This window comes from Mandrillus leucophaeus, unplaced genomic scaffold, assembly GCF_000951045.1.
Source record: "Mandrillus leucophaeus isolate KB7577 unplaced genomic scaffold, Mleu.le_1.0 Scaffold1608, whole genome shotgun sequence".
In the NCBI taxonomy this organism is placed as follows: Eukaryota; Metazoa; Chordata; class Mammalia; order Primates; family Cercopithecidae; genus Mandrillus; species Mandrillus leucophaeus.
In genome coordinates, this window is record NW_012101597.1 from 42,076 (window position 1) to 54,367 (window position 12,292).

Genomic DNA, 12,292 nt, shown 5'->3' on the forward strand with positions numbered 1-12,292 from the left:
GAGGGCCGGAAAAAGGCCTTTGCTACCTGCTCCTCCCACCTGACTGTGGTCATCCTCTTCTACGGGGCTGCCATCTACACCTACATGCTCCCCAGCTCCTTCCACACCCCTGAGAAGGACATGATGGTATCTGTCTTCTACACCATCCTCACTCCGGTGCTGAACCCTTTAATCTACAGTCTTAGGAATAAGGATGTCATGGGGGCTCTGAAGAAAATGTTAACTGTGAGAATTGTCCTTTAGGAAATTATAAAGTAGGACATTTGGATATAATGATTTATTTTCCTTTTCTCTACCCATCAGGTACTTAGGATTTTATCCCCGTGTTGTTCCTTAAACTCCCATACAATGATGTCTCATCTCATATTCATCTCATGTTGAGGAATTCTTTCACTGTGTGGAAAATCTATTTTACTGTCCTTGTCCACCCAAAATTCTTATACGATTGTGTTGTACTAATGTAACATTTTTGGAAGTGGATAACTGCTCTTTAATTTTGTGAAAAAGTATTCATAACCTTAGGAATGCATAATAAAATATTTAGAGAAATAAAGGTCATGAGGTGTTCAAATGAGAGGGAAGGAGGAAGAGAGGGGGCAGTGAAACAAACTGAGCACAATGTTGCTGCCACAGGTGAGTCTAGGTGAACGGTATGTAGGTATTAATTGTACTATTCTTTTTAAATGATAGTTTTCTGTATATTTCAAATAATTTACAAATAAAGAATTAAATGCCAGGCTTTTCTTCCTTTTTGAAAATATTCTCTTTTCACTTGGAATTGTGACATCTTAGAAATCATGCTCATTTCATTGTGTCTAATAATTACTGAGAAAATCCAGTCATCACCTCTTTATTGAGGGCTACCTTTTTCTGCATGGTCCGATTCTGACAGCATCTAGTCGATATTGCCTCTCTGAAATATTCAGTGCCATATGGTATACTGAGGATGTAAGACCACATCATGAACTGCAGAAAAAATATTACACCTAAGTGGAAGGAGTTTTAGGGAAGGTTACCTGCCCAGGGTGATTCCTGAGCTGAGATTTCAAACATGTAACTTGTTATACAAACAAGGAGAGTGATGGCATCAACATTCAATCCTTCGTTTATTCAACAAACATTTTGTGCTTTATTATAATTAAAAATAGCTAAATAAGATTAAATTTGGAATAGCACATGGCTACTTTTTTCCAAGGAATTGGAAAAATACATGTAGTTGTTTATGCAAACAAATGTAATAAATTGTTTTGATACTCGTGTGTGAAGGGTACAGCTTGTAAGGGCACATTAATTCCATCTGTGACAGCTGAGTTCAAACAAGGAGCTGAGAGGAGACTGCGGCTCAGTGCTGAATAGTGACTAGAAGTTACCCTCAGCTGAGTGTGTGATAGTGGAGGCAGGGAAACAATGCTCACAGAGACATGCTGCAAGGGAAAAGCACAGCATGGGCAAAGACAGGCTCTCACCAAGCGAGAGAGATCAATGCTCCAGGAGATCCTTCTTTCTTATTTCATTTTAGCCTCCTTTCTTGCCCTTGTGTGGCCCAGGGTTTTAAAAACAATAGTGAGATGATCAGATTTGCATTTTGGAAATGTTATTTGTGTGGTAACCAATTGGAGATGTGCAAGACCAAAAACATAGACACTAGGTAAATGAGAACGGTGATCTAAATGACGTTGATCTAAGTGGAGTCGACTGTGCCTTTACACCAGGATAGGCTGATAGGAGGACATTTGAGGTGGGACCTGCTGAATCTGTTGCATAAAAGCACAACTGTGGTAGCTGCATGCCTATAATTTCCTAATGGACTATGTCCAACTTGTGAATAATCAGGTAGTTTCAAAAGTACAGATTCCTCTTCTCTCACCACATCCAATTATTTTATGACTATAACAAAGATTCTGTAGTGTTTTGGAAAAAATATGAGAGAACTAGTTTTTAATATTTTTCCTGAACTCAGACAATATAAAAGGCATACTCTAACTTGGATGAGTTAAAGAACCTGTGTCAACTCTCAATTTGCTGGATTATAATTACAGACACATTTGATGGTTATCTTTAAAACATATTTGTAACAGGAAATAAAATATAGCAAAACCTCTTAAAATGTTTTTTTTGTAGAGTTTTATTGTGCTCAACATTAAGTTGTTTAGCAGATTAAAATAACCTGTTATAATATTTTTGTTAAGTCTTGTAACTACGAAGCAAAAACCTGTAGTACACAGACAAATAATATTTTAACACAAGGAACCAATGCATACCACTAGATAAAACATCACTTAGCCCCAAAAGAAGATAGGAAGGAAGGAAAAAAGACTCTATAAAATAACTGGAAAACAACAAAATTATTATATTAAGTCCCTATGTATCAAAAGTTATCTTGAATGTAAATGTATTAAATTGTCCAATAAAAAGACATACAGTGACAGAATGCATAAAAAATGTTACCTTCAACAATTACTTTAACTTGCAAGGACATATGTAGACTGAAGTGAAGTGGTCAAAAAGGATATCCCATGCCAGTCGTAACCAGAAAAGAGCAGGACTAGCTATGCTCACATCAGATAAAATAGGCTGAAGTCCAGAACTGTAGAAAGAGACGAAGATCTTATATAATGATTAAAAAGCCAATTCAACAAAGTGTACAGTAACTGTGACTATATATGCTCTAAACATTAGAGCACCTAAATATATAAAGTTAACTATTAATAGATCTAACGGGAGAGATAGCAATAAAATAATACTAAGAAACTTCACACTTTCAGCAATGGAAAGATTACCTAGACAGGAAGTCAACAGTGAAATAACAGCTAAGTTGCACTCTAGGGCGATGGACCTAAAAAGCATATGCAAAACATTTTATTCAGTAGCTGCAGAACACACCCTATACTCAATTGCACATGAAACATTTTCTAGATTAGATCACATGTTTAGTATAGAAAAGACTTAAGATAAAAATATCAAGCATCATTTCTGATCACAGCAAGTTTAAACTGTAAATGAAGAATTCTCCAAAAGTTTACAAATAAATGGCGATTAAACAATACGCTCCTAAACAATAGGTGTGTCAATGAAAAAAATGAAAATAAAACGTTGCTTGAGGCAAATGAAAATGGAAAATTCAAGATACCAAAACCTACAGGACACAGCGGAAGCAGATCAAAGGGGAAGTTTATAGCGATAAAGGGCTACATCAATAAAGAAGAAAGACCTCAAATAAGAAAAGGTAATATTGTACCTTAATTAGCTAGAAAAAAGAAACCCAAAATTAGTAGATGAATTAATAATCAGAGAAGAAACAAACGATAAAAAATGCAAATCAGATAAAAGTCTTTTTGTGGAAAAAAATTAAGAAGGATGAAGTAAATCAGAAATTGTAAAAAGGAACTGAGGCCACAGAAATACAAAAGATTATGAAAGTATAATGAATAATTGCATGCCAAAAATTAGATAAACTGGAAGATATAAATTCATTGATACATAAAACCTATCAGGATTGAATTATAAATAGTAAATCTAAGCAAACCAATAACGAATAATGCAATGAAGTAGTAATAAAAGTCTCCCACCAAAAAGGAAAAAAGCAGCCCAGGACAATATGGACTCACTGCAAAATTCTATCAAAAATTGAAAGAACTAATACCAATTCTTCTCAAACACTTCCAAAAAATTGAAGTGGGAATACTTCTAAATTCATTTTACAAGGCCAGAATTACCCTAATACCAAAGCCACAGAAGGACACGGGAACAAAAAAGGAACTACAGGTCAATTTCCTTTGGGAACATGAATGCAAAATTCTTCAAAAAAAGGTAGCAAACTGAATTTAAAAGTACATTTCAAAAAGCATTCACCATGATCAAATGGGATTCATCCCAGGGATGCAAGGATGCTTCAACAGATGCAAAATAATAAACATCACATAGCACATTAACAGAATGAATGATACAATTGTGTGATTAAGTAGATGGAGAAAAGCATTTGACAAAATTCTAAAACTCTCAACAAATTAGGTATACAAGAAATGTATCTCAACATAATAAAGCCCACATGTGACAAACCCACAGCTGACACAACACTTCGCAATGAAATGTTGAAAGCTTTTTCTCTAAGATTCAGCAAAAAACCAGAATGGTCACTCTTGCCACTTTTATGTAACATAGTACTGGAAGTCCCAGACAAAGCAATTATGTAAGGAAAATAAAAATGTAAATAGGAAAGGAAAAAGTGACATGGTTTCTGTTTGCTTATAAAGTAATATTACATGTAAAAAAACTAAAGACTTCAACAAAAACTTCCCTAATAAACAAATTCAGGAAAGTTTCAGGATATAAAATCAATGTACACAAATTAGAGCTTCTATACTCTAACAGCAAACTGTATTTTTAAAGTCAAGAAAGACTCATAGGAGTTATAGCAACAAGATAGATGAATAGAAGATTCTCCAGGATCATTCATCCACACCCACAAAAGCACAACTAGAAACTATTCAAAAACAAGAATAACATCCTGAATTCACATGAATTCAGGAGAGAAAAAAGAGAAAAAGAAGTTGTGTCTGGTCTTAGCCAGAGCAATTAGGCAAAAGAAAGAAACAAAAGCCTCTAAACTGGAAAGAAGGAAGTCAAATTTTCCCTGTTTACAGATGACATGGTCATGTATTAAAAAAAAAAAAAATACTAAAGATACCAGCAAAGACTGTTAGAACTGATGAATGAATTCAGTAAATTTGCAAGATACAAAATCAACATACAAAATTAGTGGCATTTATATATGCCAACAGTGAACAATCTGAAAGTGAAATAAGGCAACCTCATTTACAAAACCTAAGGTAAATACAAAATAACTAGGAATACATTTAGCCAAGGAAGTGAAAGATCTCTACAGGAAAAACTATAGAACTCAAAGAAATTGAAGCGATCACAAATAAATGGAAAGATTCCCTGTGTTCGTGGATTAGAAGAACTGATATCATTAAAATGTCCATCTACCAAAAGAGAGCTACAGAATTAAATCAATCACTACCCAAATACGAAAGACATTCTTCCCAGAAATAGAAAAAACAATCCTAAAGTTCATATGGAAGCATAATAGACTCCAAACATCTGAAGCAATTCTGAGCAAAATGAATGGATCTATAGGCATCATACTATCTAATATACTACAAAGCTATTAAACACCGAAACAGGATGGTACTGGCATTAAAAAAAAAAAAAAAAAAATCAGAGCTTGAAGACAAAGCAACTGAATTAACCCAATCAGTGGGGGAACAGTGGCTCATGGCTGTAATCCCAGCACTTTGGGAGAACACCACGGGCAGATCACTTGAGGTCAGGAGTTCCAGACCAGCCTGGCCAACATGATGAAACCTCATCTCTACTAAAAATACAAAAATTAACACGGCATGGAGGCACGCATCTGTAGTCCCAGCTACTCAGGAGGCTGAGGCAGGAGAATCGCCTGAACTGGGGAGGCAGAGGTTGCAATGAGATAGCAGCACTGCACTCCAGCCTGGACGACAGAGTGAGACTCAGTCTTAAAGGCTTTTTTTGTTGTTGTTGTTTCCTTGTACTTTGGGGTTTTTGTAAGTTAATGACTTGCCTTCATTCCCCCATCTGAGTAATTAATAATATGGTTATAAAGAATATCAAATGTCAGACTTAATTCTTTTCAAACTTGCCTCAGCAGCTTAAAATTAAAATTTTTCATTCCTCCTTCTATCATCTTCTGGGTTTGAAAACACCATTCACTTGAACATAGACAAAATAATTGTTCATCTCTACCACATGGAATCTTGTTTAATAATTATTTCTGAATTTATCCTGATGCCATGCATCATTGGTTTGTTATATCTAAAGAAGTACACAAATTTTTGCATTTTTCTCTATGTCCTTGATTTCCAGAAGTTGTGATTGTGTTTTACTTCTCTGGAAATTTTTCCATCCAAGTCTTGTAACATTTTTAAAATTTTCTTTAAGTTGGTATTCACCTTTCTCTGGTGCTTCTTTGAGTAGTTTAATAACTGACCTTATGAATCATTTATCTGGCAATTCAGGGATTTCTCCTTCATTTGCATCCATTGCCAGTGAGCTAGTGTGATCTTTTGGGGGTGTCAGAAAACCTTGTTTTGTCACATTTCAGAATAGTTTTCCTGGATTTTTCTCATTTGGGTAAACTATGTGAGACAGAAGATCTGGAGCTAAAGGGCTGCTGTTGAGATTCTTTTGTCCCATGGGGTGCTCCCTTGATGTGGTATCTACCCCTTCTTCTAGGGATGGGGCTTTCTGAGAACCAAAGTGCAGAGATTTTTATTTCTCTTCCACATCTAACCACCCAGCAAATCTACTGGGCTCTGGGCTGGTACTGGACAGTGTCCACAGAGAGCCTTGTGGTGTGATCTGTCTTCAGGTCTCTCAGCCACGGATACCAGCACATGCTGTGGTGGAGGTAGCAGGGGAGTGAAGTGGACCCTGTGAGGGTCCTTGGCTGTGTTTTTTTATAAGTGTGCTGGTTGGTCTCCAGCCAGCAGTTGATTCTTTCAAGAGTGCATCAGCTGCAGTAGTGTAGGGAAGATACAAGCTTGCCTTAGGGTTACCTGGGTAAGTATGCAGATTTCTTAGGCAAAGGGCCGGACCTCAGAGCTCCCATGAGATTATCTTTGGCTCCTAGGGTGGGTAGAGGAAGGCCATGAGGTGGGGGCAGTGTTAGGCCTGTCTGAGCTCAGACTGTCCTTGGGCGAGGCTTGACATGGCGGCTGTGTAGAATTGGGGTGTCTGAGCTGAGACTCTCCTTGGGCGAGGCTTGCTATGGCTGCTGTGTGGAATTGGGGTGTCTGAGCTGAGACTCTCCTTAGGCAGGGCTTGCCTTGGCTGCTGTGTGGGACTGGGGTGTGGTCCTCAGACTGATGGAGTTATGTTTCCAGGGGGATTATGACTGCCTCTGCTGTGTCATGCAGGTCACCAGGGAAGTGGGGGAAACCAGCAGTTACAGGCTTCACCCAGCTCCCACGCAGCACAAAAGGCCAGTCTCACCTCCACTTTGTGCCCGCAGTAGCACTGAGTTTTTTTTCAGGTAGCTGGTGAGCAGGGCTGAGAACTTGCCCCAGTCTACAAGCCCCTCATTAAGAAAGCAAGCAGGGCTTTTAGGTTTCATGCCTCTCTGTCTGCCTCAGCTTCTGTGCTTGTGTCTGCACCCCAAGTTTCCCCTCCCCAGGTTCTGTCCAGGAAACTTCACATTAGTTAAGATTATTACAAAATTGATCTGAAAGTTTCCTTCTCCTTGTGGTCTTTTCCCAATTCCACTGGCAGTCCTCCCAAAGGACCCCTGCAAGACAAAGTCAGAGATGGCTTCCCTGGGGGCCAAGAGTGCCCTGCATAGCTCTTGTTGCTTCCCTTACCTGTGTATTTTGCTTGGCTCTCTAAATTCATTTCAGCTCCATGTAAGATTAAATCATTTTCACACCATCTGGACCTTCAGGTTCCCCAGGGAGGATGTGTGTCTGAGGGTGGAGCCATCCCCCTTTTACACTTTCACACATTTTGGCACTCAGTTTTTGGCACAGAGCCTGCAGTGTCAAAGGGTGTTTGGATTCTCTTGGCTTTCCTGGTATGTCCTATGGTAGTTCTTGTAGCAAAAGTCCACAGTGTGAATCTCCACATGCTGCTCTATCCATCCGAGCGGGAGCTGCAAGTCAGTCCTGCCTCCTATCTGCCGTCTTCCTCTTCTAGAGTCCACGAGAGGGACTATAAACAAACTATTTTGTTGGGACTAATAATCTGGTCCTGGCTTAGTGTGAAGTGAAGCTCACTCCAGGTCACTTCTCTCAAGCTGTGTTAATTTGTACCCTTCAGCAGTTTATGAGAGATTCATTTCCACAGGCCCCCAAATACTACAACCAGGGGATTTCGTGTATCTAATCTGAGCAGGGACATGGGTTTTACACGGACACAGTGCAGAGATGAGCTGTGCTGGAGGCCGCACCTGTAGGTAGGGTCTAGACTGGGAGACAGGCAGTGGCCAACAGAAAGTAAAGAACACAAAGTGATGTCCTTCTCCACTCACTTCAGCTTTTCTCCTTCAACATTATTTCAGATGCTTCATTCCTGGCTTAACTCTTCATTCAAGGTGAGATATGGGAACAGGATCGTGGGGACAGATGGCCGCAGGTGTGGAGCCTAAGGGGAAGTGTACATGGCAAGAGAGAAGCCAGAATATGGGGGATAAGAAAGGACCAAGGTGTCTGTGGTGGTCATCCATGGTTGAGATGACGTGTGGACCCTGAGTCAGACTGCCTGGTTCATAATGCAGACTCTCTACTTGTTGCTCGTTTGATCTTGGCCTGTGGCTCTCTACTTCTTATCTGTTTCAGCTTGGACTTCCAGCTTCTCATACCTCATCTTCCTCAGTCCTTCATATGAAATCCCCCTAAAGTAGGAACAAAGCTTTGACCACTTGGTCTTCCCATCTTTCAGTGGTCTTTACTTAGGGAGTATGTGTTTAAATATACATGACACAGGGTTTCTCCCACACCGCTGAGCCGGAACAAGCTGTATCTGTATTTTGCACTCTACTCACTCCCATGCTAACCCCCCCATCTACCTCCTGAGAAATGAGGGTATGGTGGGGTTCTTCAGAAAGTTCTGGGAACACATCAAGTCTCTAAACAGAACATATAAATATCAATGTGGAAAACAACGGTAGAGGGCCAAGATGCAAAGACCCCAGGAGCATCTCATTTTCCAGCATGCAGAACGTTGCTCCATCTTATGAGAAAACCATTTGGTTCAATTTAATTTGAATTATTAGTTTCCTCATAAAAAGAGCCAGGCACGGTGGCTCAGGCCTATAATCCCATCACTTTGGGAGGCTGAGGAAGGTGGATCACTTGAGGTCAGGTGTTTGAAACCGGCTTGGCCAACAGGGTGAAATCCCTTCTCTACTAAAAATACAAAAATTAGCCAGGAATGGTGGTGGCCACCTGCAATCCCAGCACTCGGGAGGCTGATGCAAGAGAATCGCTTGAGCCTGGGAGGCAGAGATTGCAGTGAGCAGATAGCGTGCCACTGCACTCCAGCCTGGGCGACAGAGCAACTCCATCTCAAAATGGATAAATAAACCAATACATAAATAGTAAAAAGCTTAATAACTTTTTATTAAGTAGTTTCTAACCATTGTTTTGAAATAGCTGAACCCAACTGTGTTTCTCCTTGAAGCTAGATGATAAGCATAGACAAAATTCCAGTTTTCTCTCTTTATACCTGCTTTAGCCATTTCTCAGTGTCCTTTGAAGCTCAGCTCTGTTCAGTGTTATTTGTGCTTCAGGTATTGCTAATCTCCACTGTTGTGAGTATCAGCTTCCTAGGAAAGACAAAAGTATGGTTTGTCAGGGGCAATACTAACACAGTAGATTTTCTTTTCTCTTCATTGCTCTGGAAATCCCAACATGTTGGCTCTATTCTCTTTTCCTGTCTTGGGTGGGAAGTTTTCTGGTAATTCTCAGATAAGCAATAATTCAGCTCATATGTGATACAAGAAGACTTTCTCTTCTGTAACAAATACAGCCAGCCTTGAGTAACGGTACATAATCTATGGGTGAGCAAGGAACGATAGGCTTCTCTCTTGACTTTGTAAGCTCATCCCAATCTCACTAGCTCTAGCTGCATACTCTTCCTTGAGTCAGTGCAGGTGGAACTCAGGGGATAGAGTGGAAGTAAGGAGCTAGAAAAGCCTTACCTACTGCCACCAATACAGAGAAACTTCCCTCCGAGTTTCGATGGTTTGATTATAATATGTCTTAGGGGTAGTTTTGTTTGGATTGAATCTGATTGGTTACTTTTCACCTCACTGCACATGGTTATTTACATCTTTTTCCAGGTTTGAAAACTTTTATTTATTTATATAAGCTTTCTACCCCTTTATCATTTTCTTCTCTCTTCTTCAATGACTCAAAAATTTGCTGTTTTGTTGCTGTCCCATAAATGTCCTAAGTTTCCTTTACTATTTTTCATTTTTTCTTCTCTATTTTCATACAACCTGGATTTGAGTTCACAGATTCTTTGGCTTGATCCATTCCTCTGTTGATGGTCTCAACTGAAGTTTACATTGTGTTCATTACATTTTTCAGCTTTAGAATTTGTTAGATTTTTAAAGTTATTTCAATATTTGCTAAGTTTATCATTCTGGTCATATTGTATTTGTCATTTGTTTCAACAGTTTCTGTGTATTTTCTTGAAGTTTGCTGGGCTTCCCTAAAACTATTGTTTCAAATTCTTTGTCAGGCAATTTATACATCTCCATTTGTTTGGTGTTGTATGCTGTTTTGATTTTTCCTCCTTCTGTACTCATGCATCAATGTCTCTGCATCGAATAAAATAGACACTTGTTTTAGTCTTTGTAGACTTGTTTCATCCTGAAACGTTTTTCAGTAGTAAGCCTGTCTAGAGATTCTGAGCAGGTTGTCTGGTGTGGTCCCTAAGCTCTAGATTGCTGTGGTCAGTGCAGCTCTAGGTGGTGCCCTAAGCCTGGGACTGCCATGACTGGTGCTGTGCAATGCTGTAATCCCATGGCCACTGGAATTGGAGTGGGTCCCAGATGATATCCTGTGGCCACTGAGGCTGGTGCAGCACTGATGCACGTCTGAAGCCCATGTTCACTGAGGCGTGCCTGCCAGTGGATACTTCCCAGAGCATAAGGCCACTCTGGGTGGGTGGCAGTGATGATGACTGCACATTAATTCTGCTTTGCGTGGGCTGCAGCTTTCTGCCTCGTGTTGCTGTAGATGGGGAGGCTCAGACTCTGTGGACTGGCTGGAGTCAGTGGTTGTGGGGGCTGCCTGGTTTTCAGTTTCTTGTGGTGGGCCTTGTGTTAGGCACCAATACCAAGTCCTACACTTGCTTCCCTTTTTATTCCCTAGATGTTTGGTATCTCTCCCTACACTGCTGTCTGAGGTTAGGAATAAGAAATGCAGGTAATGAAAAACTCTCCCCCTTGCCCTCTTCAATGTTCCTTATTTTATAACCAGAAGAAAATTGTATAACCAGGTACTATGATCTCTCACATGCCTTTACTAGCTTTTGTGAAGGTATGTTTGTGTAAGGATAGTTATTAAAATTGATGTTTCTATGGGGGATACAATTGTTAGAGTTCTGTTCTGCCAGTTTTCCCACTCTCCTCTCTTTTTACTTTCTTGATTGAGATCTTTGAAGCACAAAAATTTTGAAGTTAGATGAGGTCCAATTATTTATTTTCTTGTTGCCTGTGCTTTTGGTATCATGCTAAAAAAAAATGCTAAAATTAAGGCCTTGAATATTTAACCTTATCTTTTCTCATATTTTTTATAATTTTACTTTTTATGTTTAGGTCCCTGATCAATTTAAGTATGATTTGTAATCCCACGTCCTCGTTTTGTTCGTGGACATCTGGTTGAGCACAGTGTGCTAAAGTGAGTCTTTTCCCGCTGAAGAGACACGGCGTCCTTGTCGGATGATTACTGGCCGTAGACACATGGGTTTATGTCTAATCAGATTCTCCATTGTGTTCTATTTATTCATGTGTATGTCCTTATTCTGTTACCAGGCTTTTAAAATTAGTGTATCTTTTTGGAAAATTTTGTACTCGGGAAGTGTAAATCCTCCAACTTCATTTTTCTATTCAAGGTTGTTTAGGCTTTTTGCGGTCTCTCGTAATTTCATGATTTTTAGTGTTTTCCACTCCTACAACAAAAGGCATGGACTTTTGACGGGCATTGTATTGAAACTGTGGCTACATTTTGGTTGTATTGTCGTCTTAACCACAAGTCTCCCAATCCATTAACGCGCGATATTGTTTCATCCATTTATGTCTTATTTGCTATTAGCAGTGCTTTGTAATTTTCAGTGTGTTGTTTAACACTACTTTAAGTTCCTTCTTGAGTAAGTGTTGGTAGTTTCTGTGTTTCCAGGATTTGTTTTTCATCTCGTTGAAGGTGTCTAGTTAGTATTCAATTATTTGTAATATTCTTTTATAATTATATTTCTGAAAGGCTAGTTATATACCCATGTTATATTCATATTTATATTGTCATGATATAAGACTTCTCTCTCTCTCTCTTTTCTTTTGTAAGTTTACCTAAAGTTTTGTAAATTTTGATCTTTTGAAAGCTTGAAATAGTCAAATTGTTTTTTCTATTCTGCATTTTATTCATCTCTATTCTAATACTCTTTTTTTTCCTTCTGTCTGCTTTGTATTTAGTCTGCTCTTCTTCTAGTTCCTTAAGGTGTAAAAGTATGTTATTGATTTTAGATGTTTCTTCTCTTT